This window comes from Hemitrygon akajei, unplaced genomic scaffold (genome assembly GCF_048418815.1).
Source record: "Hemitrygon akajei unplaced genomic scaffold, sHemAka1.3 Scf000041, whole genome shotgun sequence".
NCBI classification, from domain to species: domain Eukaryota; kingdom Metazoa; phylum Chordata; class Chondrichthyes; order Myliobatiformes; family Dasyatidae; genus Hemitrygon; species Hemitrygon akajei.
In genome coordinates this window covers 2280094-2297987 of record NW_027331927.1, presented here as the reverse complement: position 1 = coordinate 2297987, position 17894 = coordinate 2280094, and the positions used below count along the sequence as shown (strand labels likewise).

The following is a 17894-nucleotide window of genomic DNA, read 5'->3' as shown; positions in this document are numbered from 1 at the left end:
TGACTGTTGGTAATGGGCTGAATCTTAAGCAGGTAAGGGGGTGTGAAGGACCAGGGCAACCATAAAACTGGGAGAGGAGGTAAAGGTAAAACAATAGGGGTTTTATTATAAAATATAGGCATGCACCCCCTTTTTCAGAGACTGGGATCCCTGGTTCAACCGGTAATGATGTACATTTCAATGTGTTCACCTCTCAGTCCTCGATTCTCTAAATGAAAGGGTTATCACATTTGATCTTCCTTCATATGATGACCCAACCATTTCAGGGATCAGTCTATTGAAACTTCATTGCACACTCTATAACAAATACTCTCTAACCACTTTGTTAATCCTCTGTGCATAAAATGTCCATCTTCCGCAGCTCCGTGTTGCCCCAACCAGTCACCTCCTACCCCTGTCATTGGCCCCACTTACAGGTCAACCATCTGCCGGTGTTTCCCCCCCCCCCAATGTGAATCCCTCTGCTCGCCACCATCGTGGGCTCAGACATTTCCACAGATTTCCACCGGGACAAACATCCTGTCCGCCCCCTCTCACACCATCTTTTTCCTTTCAATAAAATCCCTCCTCTCCCTCCCGAGGGAACTGGCATCAAACCGACGGGCCGAGCTGTCTCCTCCTACCTCTCGGCGACACATCAGACTCCGGCCGCAGAAGAAGCTTCACAAATGCCCCAACTTCCCTTAGAGGGAAATGGAAATAAATCAAAAAACGGACATTTACTCCGCTGTGATGTGGAGTTTGAGGCCGGAGCGGGAGGCGAACTCTGCGGGGGAAACGCCCTCTGGACTTGTCCACCTCTGCGACTGGTGGTAACAAGTGATTGACATCGCTTTGCACCAATGGGAATAGAGCAGCCCCTGAATCCTCTGTTGACAGCGGTGGGGGAGGGCTGGTCACGTGATTATTAACCCAGCTATTAAACTGATAAAGCCCGAGCTTACCAGCGCATGGATGACGTAAGACGCTGTGCACGTAAGGGCAGATCCCGGTGTGGGAAGCCCATGCGTGACGTCAGGCGCGATGGGGTCTGTGTGACGTCACCTGTGGGGATGCACTCGCATTTAAATGCACCTTAATGTGCGTTTCTTATGATTTCAGTGGGACAACAACATTAATCACCGGTTTCGTAACTGAATCCAGTGTTGTGAGATGTAAAGTCCCCTGTTATGTGTCCGGCTGTGCCGTGTTGTTTGGGGGCTGTTGATCGATTAATTATCGTTTTGATTAGGCATATCCCTTTTGATTTATTTGTGTGTGGAAATCAGCAGCAGTGGATATTGATAAATTTCTGTTGGTTGGATGACTGAGTGAATCCCTTCCCGCGTACTTCCTCATCCAGGTCATCCACTCTTGGTCTTCTTGGAATCATTCTTTGAAACTTCTCCGGACTCATTCCAATACAAGCACATCCTTTGCTCAGATAATAAATCGGAAGTACAGGTCGGAACCTGCTCACCATACACCAACAGTGATCTGCCCAATGCGTTATAAAGCTATAGTATCGCATCCTTGCTCTTATATTGCTAACATTGCAGTTGTCATCCTTAATCAACTCCATCTGCAAGCAAACCTTTAGCGCCTCTTGCTCAAGGACTCACAAGCACTTATGCACCTCTAATTTTTTCAAGTTTCTCCCATTTATTTTTTTTCTACGCCCAGTTACTTCCACCAAATGTACATGACTTGCATACACTGTATTTCAACTTCTACTTTGCTGACATTCTCCAGACCTATCGAAGTCCTTCTGCAGACTCCCGCTTTGCTCTGAACTACCTGTCCCGTACCTATCTTTGTATCAACTGCAATGTTCGTCACCAAGGTATCAATTCCATCATCCATATCATTCAGATTTAACATGAAACGATGCGATCTCAATACTGACCCCTGCAGAACAGCATTAGTTACCGACAGCAAAACAGAATTGCCCACATTATTCTGACTCTTTCTCCCTTGTCAGTACGTATCTTTCCTGTAATTCCATGAGCTGTGATCCTGTTAAGCAGCCTCACGTGCAGCACCTTAGAAACATAGAAAACCTGCAGCACGTTACAGGCCCTTTGGCTCACAAAGCAATGCCGAACATGTCCTTGCTCTAGAAATGCCAAGGGTTACCTACAGTTATCTATTTTTCTCAGCTCCGTGTACCTATCCAGGAGTCTCTTAAAAGACCCGATCGTGTCCGCCTCCACCACCATTGCCGGCAGCCCATTCCAAGCACTCAGCACTCTGTGTAAAAAACTTACCCCTGACATCTCCTCTGTACCTACTTCCAAGCATCTTCAAACTATGCCCTCTCGTGCTAGCAATTTCAGCCCTGGGAAAAAGCCTCGAACTGTCCACACGATCAATGTCTCTCATTTTCTTGTACACCTCCATCAGGTCACCTCTCATCCTCCATCACTCCAAGGAGAAAAGACTAAGTTCACTCAACCTATTCTCAAAAGCCATGCTCCCCTATCCAGATTAAGATTATTAAGGGATTGGACAAGATAGAGGCAGGAAATATGTTCCAGATGCTGGGAGAGTCCAGCACCAGAGGGCATGGTTTGAGAATAAGGGGTAGGCCATTTAGGAAAGAGTTAAGGAAAAACTTCTTCTCCCAGAGAGTTGTGGGGGTCTGGAATGCACTGCCTCGGAAGGTAGTGGAGGCCAATTCTCTGGATGCTTTCAAGAAGGAGCTAGATAGGTGTCTTATGGATAGGGGAATCAAGGGATATGGGGACAAGGCAGGAACCGGGTATTGATAAGGAATTGATCAGCCATGATCTCAAAATGGCGGTGTAGGCTCGAAGGGCCGAATGGTCTACTTCTGCACCTATTGTCTATTGTCTATTTTCTTGAACACCTCTATCAGGTCACCTCTCATCCTCCATCACTCCAAGGAGAAAAGACTGAGTTCACTCAACCTTTTCTCAAAGGGCATGCTCCCCTTTCCAAACAACATCCTCGTAAATCTCCTCAGCACCCTTTCTATGGCTTCCACATCCTTCCTGTAGTTTGGCGACCAGAACTGAGCACAGTACTCCAAGTGGGGTCTGACCAAAGTCCTATATAGCTACAACATTACACCTCGACTTTTAAACTCAAGCCTGCAGTTGATTAAGGCCAATGCACAGTATGGCTTCTTAACCACAGAGTCAACCTACCTAGCAGCTTTGTGTCTCCTATGGACTCCGTCCCCAAGATCCCTCTGTTCCCCCACACTGCCAAGAGGCTTACCATTAATACTATATTCTATCATATTTGACCGAAGAAAATGAACCACATCACACTTCTTTGGGTTGAACTCCATTTGCCACTTCTCAGCCCAGGTTTGCAGACTATCAATATCCCCCTGCAACCTAATCCAACCTTTGTGTCATCAGCAAATTTACTATCCCGTACCTCCACTTCCTCATCCAGGTGATTTATAAAAGTCACGAAGGGTAGGGGTCCCAGAACCGATCCCTGAGGCAGACCACTGGTCACCGACCTCCATGCAGAATATGACCAGTCTACAACCACTCTTTGTCTTCTGTGAGCAAGCCAGTTCTGGATGCACAAAGCAATGTGCCCTTGGATCCCATGCCTCCTTACTTTCTCAATCAGCCTTGCATGGGGTACTTTGTTGAAGATCATCTGAAAATCCAAGCAAACAACATACACTGCCTCTGCTTTATCTATCTTGCCTGTTATTTCCGCAAAGTATTCCAAAAGATTTGTCAGTCAAGATTTCCTCGAAAGAATCCGGCTGACTTTGGCCTACTTCATCATGTTTCCTCAATTACAGTACCCAAAAAACACACTCTTAGTATACTATAACATCTTCCTGACCACTAAGGTCAGACTAACTGTCCAATAATTTTCTTTCGTGTGCCCCCTCTCTTAAAGATGAGAAGCATATGCTGGGCTATGGTCCAGGTGGAAGTTGTTGGAACTCGGAAGAGCACGGACTAGACTGGCCGAATGGCATTTTCCTGTGTTGTAGTGTTTTATGACTCTAATGCCTTCACAATCTCTTCAGCTACCTCTTTCTGAACTCTGCGGTGTCTTATCTACCTTCAGGCCTTTCAGCTTCAAAAACACCTTCTCTCCTTGGTAAAAGCATGTATCCTCACTTCTGCCCCAGGTACTGCTGAATGTTTGGCATTTATGTAATAAATTTAACGACACAACTGTAGTGGGTGACTTCAATCTGCAGGAGGATTGGGAAAGTCAGATTGGCGTGAGATCGCAAAAGAGGGGATGTATTGAATGCAAACGAAATGGCTTTTTAGAGCAGCTGATGGTTGAGCCTACTCGGGGAACTGCTATCTTACATTGGGTGTTGTGTAATTACCCAGATCTTATTAGGGAGGTTAATGTAAAGGAACCATTAGAAGGCAGTGATCATAATATGATTGAATTCCCACTGCAATTTGTGAGGGAGAAGCACAGGCAAGATACATAGTATCTCAATGGAATGAAAGTGAATTACAGAGGCATGAGAGAGGTGATTCCCCAGGTGGATTGGAGGATGCTGGTGGAGATGACGCCAGAGCAGAAATGGCTGACGTTTCTGGGAATAGTTCATAATGTACAGGATAGATATGTCGCACAGACGTAGTTCTCAAACAGCGGGGCTAGGCTATCGTGGCTGACAAAGGAAGTTAAGGACTATATAAAAGCATGTAAGGTAGCAAAAGTGAGTAGTAGGTTGGATAATTGGGTAGCTTTTAACATCCAACAACAGGCAAATTTAAAATAAAAGCTATAAGGGGAAAGGTGAAATATGACAGCAAACTATACAATAATATAAACCAGTTGTAAAATATATGAAAGGGAGGCGAGAGTTGATATTGGACCACTGGGAAATGATGCTCATGGGGTACAAATGGGGAAGAGCTGGTAGATGAACTTGATAGGTACTCTGCATCCGTCTTGTCTGTGGAAGACACAACCAGTGTGCCAGAGATCCATGAGTGTCAGGGAGCAGGACTGAGTGCCATTGCTATTACAAAGGAAAACGTGCTAGGCAAACTCAGGTTCTTAAAGTGGATAAGTCACCTGGACCAGATGGACTACATCCCAAAATTCCTGAGAGAGGTTGCTGGAGAGATAACAGATGCATCGGTCATGACACGTCAAGAATCACTTGATCCTGGCATAGTCCTGGGGGACAGGAAGATTGCAAATGTCAATCCACTCTTTGAGAAGGGAGGAAGGCAAAGTAAAGCAAATTATAGTCCAGTAGGCCTAACCTCAGTGGCTGGGAAAGCGTGGAGTCATGATAACAGTTGAGGTTTTGGGGTACTAGGAGACTAATGATATAATAAGACAAAGTCAGCATAGGTTCTGTAGAAGGAAATCTTACCTGACAAGTCTGTTACAGATCTTCGAGGAAGTCATAAGCAGGATGGACAAACGAGAGGCATTGGATATCATTTATTTGGATTTTCAGAAAGCATCTGATAAGGTGTCACACATGAAACTGCTTAACAGGATAAAAGTCAGAAGTAATACTGGCATGGATAGAGGAATGGCTGACAGCCAAGAGGCAGTGAGTGGGAATAAAAGGGGCCTTTTCTGTTTGGCCAGCAGTGACTTGTGGTCTTCAGGGGTCAGTATTCGGTCCGCTACTTCTCACATGGTTTGTCAGTGATCTGGATAATAGAACTGATGGGGTTGTGTGGCTCAGACTGTGGGAAGAGATTCACCACATCATCTCACCTAGTGACTCACCAGTCAGTTCACACTGCAGTGAGGGATTTCACCTGTTCAGTCTGTGGGAAGAGATTCACTCAGTCATCTAACCTACAGAGACACCATCATGTTCACACTGGGGAGTAGCTGTTCACCTGCCCAGACTGTGGGAATAGATTCACTCGATCTTTCAACCTACAGAGTCACCAGCGAGTTCACACTGGGGAGAGGCTGTTCATCTACTCAGACTGTGGACAGGGATTCACCAAATCATCTCACCTAGTGACTCACCATTCAGTTCACACAGCAGAGAGGGATTTCACCCGCTCAGATTGTGAGAAGGGATTCACTGAGTCATCTGATCTGCTGGCATACAAGTGAGTTCCACTGGGGAGAGGCCTTCGACCTGTGAATGTGGGAAGGCATTCACACGATCATCTCGTCTACTAAAACACCAGCGAGTTAACACCACTTAGAGGCCGATCGTCTGCTCAGACTTTGGGAAGAGATTCTGTCAACTGTCTCCACCAAGGCTGCATCATTGTGTTCCACTGGGGAGAGGCCATTCACGTGCTGTGAATATGGGAAGGGATTCACTCAGTAATCTAACCTTGTAACTCACGACCGGGTTCACATTGGGGAGAAAGTTTCAATAAGCTGTAGGCTGGATATTTGTCCATCCCCATTGCTGAATGCAATTTCGACAGTGACTGGGGGAGTCTAGTACAAGAGGGCATGACGTAAGGTTTACAGGGCGCCCATTCAGAACAGAGATGCGATGAATTTTTTTTAGTCAGAGAGTGGTGAATCTGTGGCATTTGTTGCCACGGGTAGCAGTGGAGGCCAAGTCATTGGGTGTGTTTAAGGCAGAGATTGATAGGTATCTGAGTAGTCAGGGCATCAAAGGTTATGGTGAGAAGGTGGGGGAATGGGACTAAAGGGCAGATTGGATCAGCTCATGATGAAATGGTGGAGCAGACTCGATGGGCCAAATGGCCGATTCTGCTCCTGTGTCTTCTGGTCTTATGTGATTTTTTTTCTCATTTGTGTTATTCCTCTTCCTCCTTCTGTCCAAAGTCGTGTTAATCTCAGTGGGTTTGAGTGTAAATATTCTTTTCTAAACTTGTCATTTCAGTTCTTACTTATCTTTGTAAATTTTACTGATTGAAATGGGACTAAGATATTTTCATTAAAAAAAAGTCAATGTCGGTATTGATGGAAGTGTTTATTGCCTTTGTTGTATTTGTTAACTATTGAGCTCTGTTCGGCAGTTTTTTAAAGCCTTGAAATAAATTTTGTCAAAGGTTTTCCCAATATTGCACTACTTTCTGTTGTCTTTGCTTGTTGATTTTTCAGATACGTGGTTATCACGAGTCCCGGTGAAGGGTCATGGCCGGAAATGTTGATTCCCATCCATAGATGCTGCCCGACCTGCTGAGCTCCTCCAGCATTTTGTGTGAATTTCTCTCGATTTCTTGCATCTGCAGGTCTTCCAGTTTCCAAAATATTTATATGTTTAGTGAAATAACAAGCTGGTCGTGGGTTTGTGTGGCTCTGTTGGTAAAATATTAATTAAAATCATTAGATAAGATGTGGCATAGGGTTGGGCAGTGTGGAATCTGTGGGTAGTATTAAGGAACAGCAAATGTACAAAAAAATCCTTGATGGGAATTGTATAGTGACCCCAAAACAGTAGTAAGTATGTGGTCCACAAATTACAATGAAAGATAGAAAATGAGTGCCAAAAGGGGCAATGTTACAATAGTCATGGGGGATTGCCATGCAGGAGATTAGGAAAATCAGGATGGTGTTGGTCTCAAGAGGAGGAATTCCTAGAATGCCTACAAGATGCATTTTTTTTTAGAGCAGCTCGTGGTTGAGCCCACTTGGGGATCAGATATTCTGGATTGGGTGCTGTAATGAACCGGAATTAATTAGGTCACTTGAGTTCAAGGAACCCTTCGGGACAAGTGATCTTCATATGATCAAATTCACCCCGACATTAGAGAAGGAGAAACTAAAGTCAGATATGAATAAAAAGAGAATTAGAGAGGCCTGAGAGAAAAATTGGTCAAAATTGATTTGGAAAGAACACGGGCAGGGATGAAAACAGAGCAGCAATGGCTGGAATTTCTGGAAGCAATCTGGAAGTGACGGGATATACACATCACAAAGAGGAAGTAGTATTCTTAAGGTTAGGTGACAAAACCGTAGCTGCTAAGAGAAACCAAAGACAACATAAAGACCAAAGAGGGCACAGAACAAAAATTACTAGGCAGTTAGAGAATTGGGAAGTTTTAAAAATGAACAGAATGCAACCAAAACCATTAAGAAGGAACAGATGAGATACATAGATGAGCTAGCCAGTAATATTAAAGAGGATACCATTTTTAATTTCAGGTACATATTGTGTAAAAGAGAGACAGAAATGGATACCAAACCACTGGAGAATGATGCTGGAGAGGGAATAATGGGTGAGGGTGAAAGGTGATGGCTGATGAACTGAATAAGTATTGTACTCACTCTTATCTGTGGAAGGCACTGGCAGGAATATGGAAGTCCCAGATGTCAGTGGTCAGAATGTGTAAAGTTACGTTACTCGGGAGTAAGTAGAAGGAAAGGCAATGGGCTGTGATTTTTTTTACTGGAAGGAGAAATCGATATTCATGCCTTCAGGTTGGAGCTACGCAGGTGGAATATGATGTGTTTCTCTTCAACCCTGAGGCTGTCAAGTGGAGCAACTCCAGCCATTGCTATTCTGCCATCATCCCTGCCATCATCCCTGCCAGTGTCCCCTTCCAATCAACTTTGGTAAGTTCTTCCCCAGTGCCTCCGTAGTTCACCTCACTCCACTAATAATGATGCATCTTGTTTTACCTTTCCCCTCTCAAAGTGAAGGGTGGATTCAGTCATGTTATTATCACTGTATCCACATGCTCCCTTTACCAAAAGCTCCCCAATCAAATTTGGTTCATTCCAGAATTAACTTTTCCCTAGTGGGCACAATCGCAAAGGGAAGGTAAGTCACATCCGGAATTTTCAATTTAGCGGGCGATTTCCTCTGACGTATTGGGAAATCATGTACGAGGATAGTTACAGCAATGGCTTGCCATTGTTGTATTTGCCTTCTGCCGGGTGAAATTTTTTTTTAAGAGATCAACAGCTCTTAACCCAGCACGGATGGAGAGCATGCAAGGGTGCCGGCTGGATTCAAACTCAGGACCTCCCGCCACTGATGCCACTACGCCACCAGCCGGCTGCACAATTCCAAGCTGTTCTAAAAGGCATCTCATTGGTATTTTCCAAATTCCCTCTCCTGAGATCAAGCACCGATCTTATTTTCACAATCTACCTTCACCCATCCCACTCATGGACTATTTGTCTCACTCCCATCGGGAGTAGATACACAGCGTCCTCACCAGGACTACCAGCCTCTGGGACAGCTACTTTTCCCAAGCAGTAAAGCTGATAAATATCTCTACCCTCTAACCCACCCTTCCACAACACCAAACACCTCTATCATTTCCTGTCTGTCATCTTATATGCAGGCATCCTATGCCGAGCGTCACTTTATGAACATACAATCAATCCGGGCACTGTATATAAGTTGTGGATATATGTTGTTACCGTTGTGTTTCTGTGTTGCATTGGAACCGGAGTAATAATTATTTCGACCTCATTTACACGTGTCTGCTGGAAATGGAATTAAACAACCCTGAATCTTGAAGAAACATTTCAGCAGGCTGCAGCGTCACATTTCTGTCTCTCAGCGTTATTGCGACAGAGAGCCACCTGGTGACAATGGAGTCCACAAATCAGGGGGTCCTGGTATTGTGGTAAATCACCACAAGAATGGGTGTAGGGGCTGGACGCCAACTGCACGTGGATGAAGTGCCAGAGATGCCCCTAACCTCTCTCCTCACCACTAGTCAGGGTCCTAAACAGTCCTTCCATATGAGGCAACTTTTCAACATCGTGCTTGTTGGGGTCATCTACTGTTTCCAGTTTTGCAGGTGTGGCGTCCTCGACATTAGAGAGACCCGATGTAGTCTCTGCATTCTGCACTCTGTCCCGATGTGATTCTGCAGATGTTGGAGATGCAGAGTAACATACACAAAATGTTGGAGGAAGTCAGGAGGTCTGGTAGCTTCTATAGAGGGGGTAAAGCCAAAGAGAGATTTCCTGCCGAGACCCTTCATCGGGACTGGAAGTGGGGAGGAGCCAGAATAAGATGGTGTGGGGAGTGGAAAGAGTCCAAGCTGGTAGGTGATAGGTGAAGCCAGATAAGAGTGAAGGTGAGTGGGTGGGCGAGGTGGGAGATGAAGTGAGACGCTGTGAGGTGGTTGGTGGAAAATGCATAGGACTGAAAAGGAGGAATCTGATAGGAGAGGAGAGCTGGCAATGGGGAAGTAAAGGGAAACCAGAGGGAGACGATCCTCAGTGGAGAAGAGAGAAGTGAAGAGACAGAATGGAAGAGACTGGCGTGTGGGTTGATGAAATGAAAACGTGGAGATAGAAGTTAAAGATATCGATGTTCATGCCATTGAGGTGTAAACTACCCGGATGTAATATGAGTTGTTGCTCCTCCAACCTGAGAGTGCACTCATCGTGTTAGTTAAACAATGAAACGGAAGGGAGAGTGGATTAATAGTTTTCCCCTGGGATCCCTATTAACTCAATCCTCTCTCACCTTAAACCAGTCCTCTCTGGTTGTTGATTCCACAAAAATGGGGTAAAAGAAAAAAATAAACATAGAAAACCTACAGCATAATACAGGCCCTTCGGCCCACAAAGTTGTGCTGAGCATGTCCCTAAATTAGAATTTACGAGGGTTACCCATAGCCCTCTATTTTTCTAAGCTCCATGTACCTATCCAGTAGTCTCGTAAAAGACCCTATCGTATCCGCCAGCAGCCTGCAGCACATTCCACACACTCACAACTCTGAGTAAAAAACTTACCCAGGACATCTCCTCTGTACCTGCTCCCAAGCTCATTAAACCAGTGCCCTCTGTGGCAGCCATTTTAGCCCTGAGGAAAAGCCGCTGACTATCTACACGATCAATGCCTCTCATCATCAGTTTGCTGATATATAACATTGAGGAGGTGGGATACAAGGCGGACTGAGGAAGACCCAGATGGTTGATGTATATCACTGAAGCGGGGTTGGGGGGTGTGAGGAGACTGGACAGAGGTTGAACAAGATGAGCAGATGGAACCAGGTGGGAGAAGGGATCAAGGACGATCACTGATGGTCCTCCAGCAACACATAGGTACTGAATGAATAGTACATACTATTGTACAAAAGATTCTAAAATGACAGAATTAGCAAAAATAACAAGAACTTTGCCAGATATACTTTGACCCTCACCAAAATTTTATCAACACACCACAGGAAGTTTCCATTCCGGACACTTCACGCTTTGCACGGTAACTACTCCGCCCGTGACTGCGAGAAACTGGTAAGACCTTTGGAACCAGATCAGCACATCACAGAAACCATTCTCTCTCCCCCCCTCCCCCCCCCCCCCAGACTTCCCAGTCCTCGGTAAAGCAGGCAGTAAAATCAAAGATCCCCACAACCTGGGACGTTCTCCTTTCTCACCCACCTCAGTCCGGGAGAAGACACAACAGCCATAACGCTCCATGACAAATGTGAGGAGCCTTAGGAAACGAGGCGAGTTCGGGGGAAGTTAACGGGACTCAGTGGCCAACATCAGATTTCCCAACACAACATGGAGGATGCGTGACCGCCCATCTGGAGATTGTGAACATGCACAAAGAGATCGTTACATCTGCGGTTAAATGGGAGGGGCAAATGGGATCACGTGACCGGTGGGGTCTAACATCCCAGGCATAGACTCCAGCTCCCCAGCATTCTGTGGAAATAAACAGACGCGCCTCCCATCTCCTCTCACCTTAAATGTGTCAGACATTTCAAACCCCCAGGAAAAAACATACCCTGTGTCCACTCTATCTGTTCCTCTCGTAATCTGATAAACGTCCATCCAGTCTCACCCCAGCCTGCACCGCTCTGGAGAAAACAACACAATTTTGTCCAGCCTCTCGTTATAGCTCATGCCCTCTAATCCAGGCAGTGTCCTGGTAAACCTCTTCAGCGCCCTCTCCAAAGCCCCGACATCTTTCCGAGAATGGGAGCGACCAGAACTGTATGAAACACTCCAGATGTGGTCTAACTAGTTTTTCAAAGCTGCAACACAACTTCATGAGTTTTGAACTTAGTCCTTCAACTAATAAAGACAACCACGCCATTTGCCTTCTTAACCACCCGATCAATCTGTGCAGTCTCTTTCAGGGAGTGATGAACTTGGAGTCAAAGATCCCTCTGATCATCGACACTGTTCAGGGTTTTGCATTTAACAGTGTACTGTCTCATACATTCAGGGGTGCAGTGCTACCAGAGCTCACCGGAGAGCCGCTCCGACACCTCTGTAAAACAGTCAAAATAAACAAGCGCGGAATTTAACAACCCCGGATATTAAATAGAGGGAATTTTACGGAAGCGGGGGTGTTGGCTGGTGGGGAAAAATACCACTCATAACATTAGGATATTTGATCGTTTTTGGTGAAATCCTGGAGCTGTGACTGTTTTTAATTTAGGCATTTGTGAAATTCCTTCTCACTCGACCCGTTGTCCAAGGAAGCTGGGAAATACCTGTACACAAATGTGAGCATTCTTCCGCTCTTTCCAATGGGTATCATTGGATACCAGGAAGGAGCTATATTAAGCACGGAATGAACATCGAAACCTATGTTTAAGCGTCGAAAATAATGAAAGAAAAATTCACTGCTCGCTCATCTTCGGCCTGATTTTGATGAAATATTCAAGGTAATCATCCAAAATCCTCTTCTACACCTGGATAAATTTAGTTTTGTTTTGGAAGCCAAATGGAAAAAAAAATTCTAGGCTACAAGCTAGTTTTACGTCATTTCATATCATTAGTAGCTGATTAACTCCTTGGCCTCGCTCCACCAACTGTAGCTGATTGAAAAGAGGCTCTTTTTCTCTTTGTGTTGACAGGAAAAAGAGGAATTTAGTGAGGCAATGAACGAGATGAAATGCATTTCCAAACCTCCCAAATGGTTGATCTCCTCCCATTAACATTTGCCACTTCCACAATACAATATTTTCTATTCGTATAGTTGCGATAATAATTTATGTAAAGATTCAAGCTTCTTTAACTTTTTATATATTTAAACACTAAACAGGATGTACAAAGTTCGAACCATGTAACACCTGACGTGTGAGGATATTTTGAGTATCGACACTCACAGGTACACTTCAATATATTGAGAAAGGGATGGAGCAGTGGACCCAGAGTGAAGTGATAAGCAGGTGAGAGGACGTACAAAGACAGAGAGGATGAGAGGGAGTGGGAGGGAGGGGTGGGAGGTAAATTTGTTCACCGGAAGGGGAAATCGATATTCATGCCATCAGTTTCGGTGGGGGCACCCAGACGGAATATAAGTTGCTGATCCTGCACCCTGAGGGTGGCCTCATCTTGGCAAGGGATGGGATGATACGTCGGAACGGGAATGGGAATGGGAATTGAAATGTTTGGACACCGGGAAGTCCCGCTCGGAGTGGAGAGTTCAAAGGTTAATTTATTATCAAAGCAGGTATTCATAAATAACGCTGAGTTTTTTTCTTCTCCAGAGAACCACGAAACAATGAAAGCATGAAAGTCGTTCAGAGAGAGAAAAAAATGAAACTCCCTCCCCACCCCCCGCATCAAAAAGGACGGCATCCCTATCATCAACCCTCAAAACCCACCCCTCTCGCACAAATGGGAAGAAAAATATCGACACCCGTTAAAAAACTTTCCTACCCGGCACAACTGCGGAGCAGCCGGTGTCACCAGTGTCGAGGCGGCCGCATCGGGAGCAGCGGACACAACAGGCGACCCCGGAAGATTCACAGGTGAAGTGTCGCCTCACCTGGAACGATGTTTGGACAACGGAGAGAGTTCAACATTCCGGCCCTTTCACTGTGACACCCCGAACTCCACATCAAATCCGTCCAAACGAATCTGGGCGAACTTTAATGACCAATAAATATAATTCCTCTCAGCGATCAGCTGTCTGAGTGATTCCCTGACTCTGAGAGGAAGGGGTATCTATGGTCCACACTGTCAGGGTGTTGAGTTTACCAGGAGACAAAGACTGCAGGGACGAGAGGTTTTCTGTTGACTAATACACTACCAGCTGGCAATTCTGATGTTGTGACCCGAATCGAGACAAACACCACGCTGCCCACTCCACCAACAACACGGCACAGCCGGACACATAACAGGGGACGTTACATCTCACAACACTGGATTCAGTGATGAAACCCGTGATTAATGTTTTTGTCTCACCGAAAAGTCCATTAACCCTAACCCTGCAATATGGTGTAAAATCCCGCTCCCCATATTAACACGGGTTATACAGACCAAAGAACAAATTGCCGGAGGAACTCAGTGGGTCGGACAGCATCTGTGGAGGGAAATGGACCGTCAACATTTCGGGCCGAGACCCTCCCTCTGGACTGAGAGTGGACGGGAAATAGTCAGAGAAAAGAGGTGAGGGGTGGGGATGGGGCAAGAGCTGGGGAGTGAGAGGTGGATCCAGGTGAGGGGGAAGGTGGAAGGTGAAAATAGTGACGGGGGGGGGAGGTGAGTGGTGGGGGCAACACGGTGCTGCAGAAGATGGAAATTAATTCCATAGAGGATGAACAAAGAGGTTAGAGAGTATTTGTTATAGAGAGTGCAATGAAGATTCACCTGACTGATCCCTGGAGCAGTGGGGTCATAACCTGAAGAAAGATCAAATGTGATAACTCTAAATGTCATTTAGAGAGTCGAGGACTGAGAGGTGAACACATTGAAATGCAAAGCATCTTTACCGGTTGAATCAGGGATCCCAGTCTCTGAAAAAGGGAATGGGAATCAAGCCCGTGACTCTGTGACCTGGGGGTGGAGGGAAAGGGATCGGGGTAGATATGGTGTGGAAAAGTAGAAATGTATCTGGTGTAAATATGGAATAATGTGGGGAATGCGGCGGATGGGTCGGGCAGTGTGTGAGGTGAGAGGAGCAGAGTCATCGGTTCAGGTCGGAGTCCCTCCACCCGTCACCTGATCCCGTTTCCTGTTCACGTTTTTCTGCAGATCTGCAGCATTTGCGGGTCACTGCTCTACGTGTCCGTGTAGCTTCACCTTTGTCCCCTTCAGACAACGCAGTGAGATCCGGATCAAGTAGTTCCACACAATTAGAATAGTTTATTACATTTTTTTTCTATTTTTGTACTATATATATACTTATTTTAAATCACAATTGTTAAAATCTTTTGTTAAGAATTAGGTTCTACTGCTACAGCAGGGACAACGAATTTCATGGCATATTCCGGTGCTATTAAACCTGATTCTGATATTGATATGGGAGACCCACCACCGGTCACCTGATCCCATCTACCGCAGATCGTAACGTGAGATTGAAGCATCTTCCATATATTTGCTTTCCACAGAAATGACAACAGGTCAGTTTCCTTCTGTGGTTCCGGAGCAGAAGCTCAGTCTGTCTAATATTTCCACACAATTAAAGTGGGGAATTTGTTTATTATCATCACGTACTGAGCTACAGTGAAAATCTTGCCTGATGTACCATCCACACAGATCGATACATTACACAGTTTATTGAGCTCATATACAACAGAACAATAACTGTAACAAAGCATTATGGCTGCAGAGAAAGTGCAATGCAGATAGACATATGGTGCAGGGTCACGTCGAGTTGCATTGTGAGGCCGAGTCCATTTTATCTTTCATTTGGCTTATAACTGCAGACAGGAAGCCATCCTTCAGCCTGGTTGTACACCAGGTACAACTTTAAGGCTTTTGTATCTCTCTGCCAATGTGGGAGCGGGTTTGCAGCAAGAATGTCCAGGTTATGAGGTTCTTTGTGTACATGGCCTGCTTTTCCGAGGGAGGGGAAGTGTAGGGAGAGTCCTTGGAGTGGAGGCTTGTTTCTCTGATGTTCTCTGCTCTCCAAAGTTCTCTGCAGTTCCTTGCAGTCATGGGCAGAGCAGAAGCCATGAAGTATCGACAAGGAGCTCAGAGACCTCGGCCTTCACCCTGCCTTGTGTAGCTGGCTCCTGGACTTCCTGTCAGATCGCCAGCATGTGGTAACAATGGGCTCCATCTCCTCTGTCTCGCTGACCCTCAGGACACATAACCCACAGGGTTGTCTCTTTGGCCCTCTCCTTTACTTTCTGTGCACCCATGACTTGTGTTGCCACCCACAGCTCCAATCTGCTAATTAAATTTGCTGAGAATACTACATTGATTGGCCTAATCTCAAATACTGATAACAATCGATCAAATGCCTCCTGACAAGGTTCAGTCCAAACAAACTTTTCACCCTTCTTCAGATTAGTCAGAGGAAGAGCGATAGCAGCAAAGTTCTTACAGAACTTACGATAATATCCATCCATTCCCAGAAACCTTCTAAGAGCCTTCTTAGCAGTCAGAATAGGAACTTGAGAAATTGCCTGGACTTTTGCCTGAACAGGAGCCAACTTCCTTTGACCTACAACATAGCCAAGACAGGTCACAGTAGCATGGCCAAATTCACTCTTAGCCAAGTTAACTGTAAGGCTGGCCTGTGAAAGCCTGTCAAACAGCTTTTCTACTGCAGAGATATGCTCTTCCCAAGTGTCACTCCCTGTGACTAAGTCATCAATATAGGCATCTGTGTGTTCTAACCCTCGAATTTCAAAATCAATCATTATCTGGAATATTCCTGGAGCATTTTTCTTTCCAAAAGGCAAAACATTGTATTCATAGAACCCAGATGGTGTCACAAATGCAGAACTTTCTCTACCTCTGTCCGTCAATGGAACACACCAATACCCTGTCAACAGATCAATCTTTGTAAGAAATTAGCTATTCCAACCTTATCAATGCCATCATCTACCCTAGGGATACGATAGGCATCTGTTTTTGTTACTGCATTTACCTTCCCATAATCAGTGCCTCTGAGACCTACTGAATCTGTTTCCACACTTACAACAATTGCTCAGCCAATTTACATTTTCTACGTTCATGCGATATGGGTGTTGTTTAATCGGTTTGGCTTGACCAATATCTGCGTCATGTACTGAGACCGTGGTTTGCTTGGGAACATCGGGAAATAAATCTTTAAACTTCAGAATTAATTCCTTCAGCTGTTGTTGTTGCTTTGGCTGCAGATGAGCCAACCTGTTATCAATGTTTTCTGGAACAACGGAGTTCATTAGTCTAACTGGGACCATGTTTGGCTTGTGAAAAGTCTCAGACGAGTCAATTGTTTTATTCTCAGGGTTGCCAGATTCATATATTTTGACAACAACACTCACAGATGGTGCCTAATTGTCAAAATAAGGCTTTATCATATTTATCTGCACCAGCTGTGTTAGTTTACGTTGGTCGTGTGTTGTAATAACATAATTCACATCATTAAATTGAGAGACTATTTCATACGGTCTATTGAATTTCACCTGAAGTGGATTCGTCAACATAAGGTAAGCACCTTATCCCCCACCCGGTATTTTCTTTAGCAACCCTGCTTATCAAACCAACACTTCATTTTGTTTTGGAGAAATCTTTAAGTTTTGTCTCGCTGGGCTACAGAATTGGTGTAGTTTATTTTTGAACTTTAAAACATAGTCTAACAAGTTAACATGTACATCCCCATCAATCCACCGCTCCTTTTACAAGGTCAAAGGACACCTCACTCTGCGACCAAATACGAGTTCAAATGGAGTAAAGCCCAATGATTCCTGAACCGACTCCCTTACTGCGAACAAAAGCAAATGTATTCCTTCATCCTAGTCGTTTCCATTTTCAACACAGTATGTCTTGATCATTTCATGTCTTGAGCGTAGAGTGAAATTTTTCTAAAGCCCCTTGTGATTCCGGATGGTATGTAGATGATGTAATTTGTTTTGCTCCCAGTTCATAAACTACCTGCTGGAATAATCCAGATGTAAAATTACTTCCTTGATCAGACTGGATTTCTTGAGGCAAATCGAATAAAGTAAAAAAAAACTCGGTAAGAGCCTTCGACACATTTTTAGTTTTAATATTTCTGAGAGGCATTGCCTCTGGGAATCTGGATGCAGTACACATAATAGTTAGCAGAAACTGATGGCCAGCTTTAGTCTTTGGCAATGGGCCAACACAATCCACTATAACTT

The 17894-nt window shown here is 44.9% G+C and overlaps 2 long non-coding RNA genes across 3 annotated transcripts in view; both read left to right on the top strand.

The window, feature by feature from the left end:
- The window catches only part of LOC140720303 (uncharacterized), a 1203583-nt gene that overhangs the window by 786907 nt on the left and 398782 nt on the right, over window positions 1-17894 (top strand). The gene's annotated exons all lie outside the window — the stretch shown is intronic.
- On the top strand, window positions 12130-13742 carry LOC140720339 (uncharacterized). The gene is made up of 3 exons (XR_012097165.1): window positions 12130-12512; window positions 12893-13019; window positions 13341-13742. It is a non-coding gene; the product is annotated as an uncharacterized lncRNA (long non-coding RNA).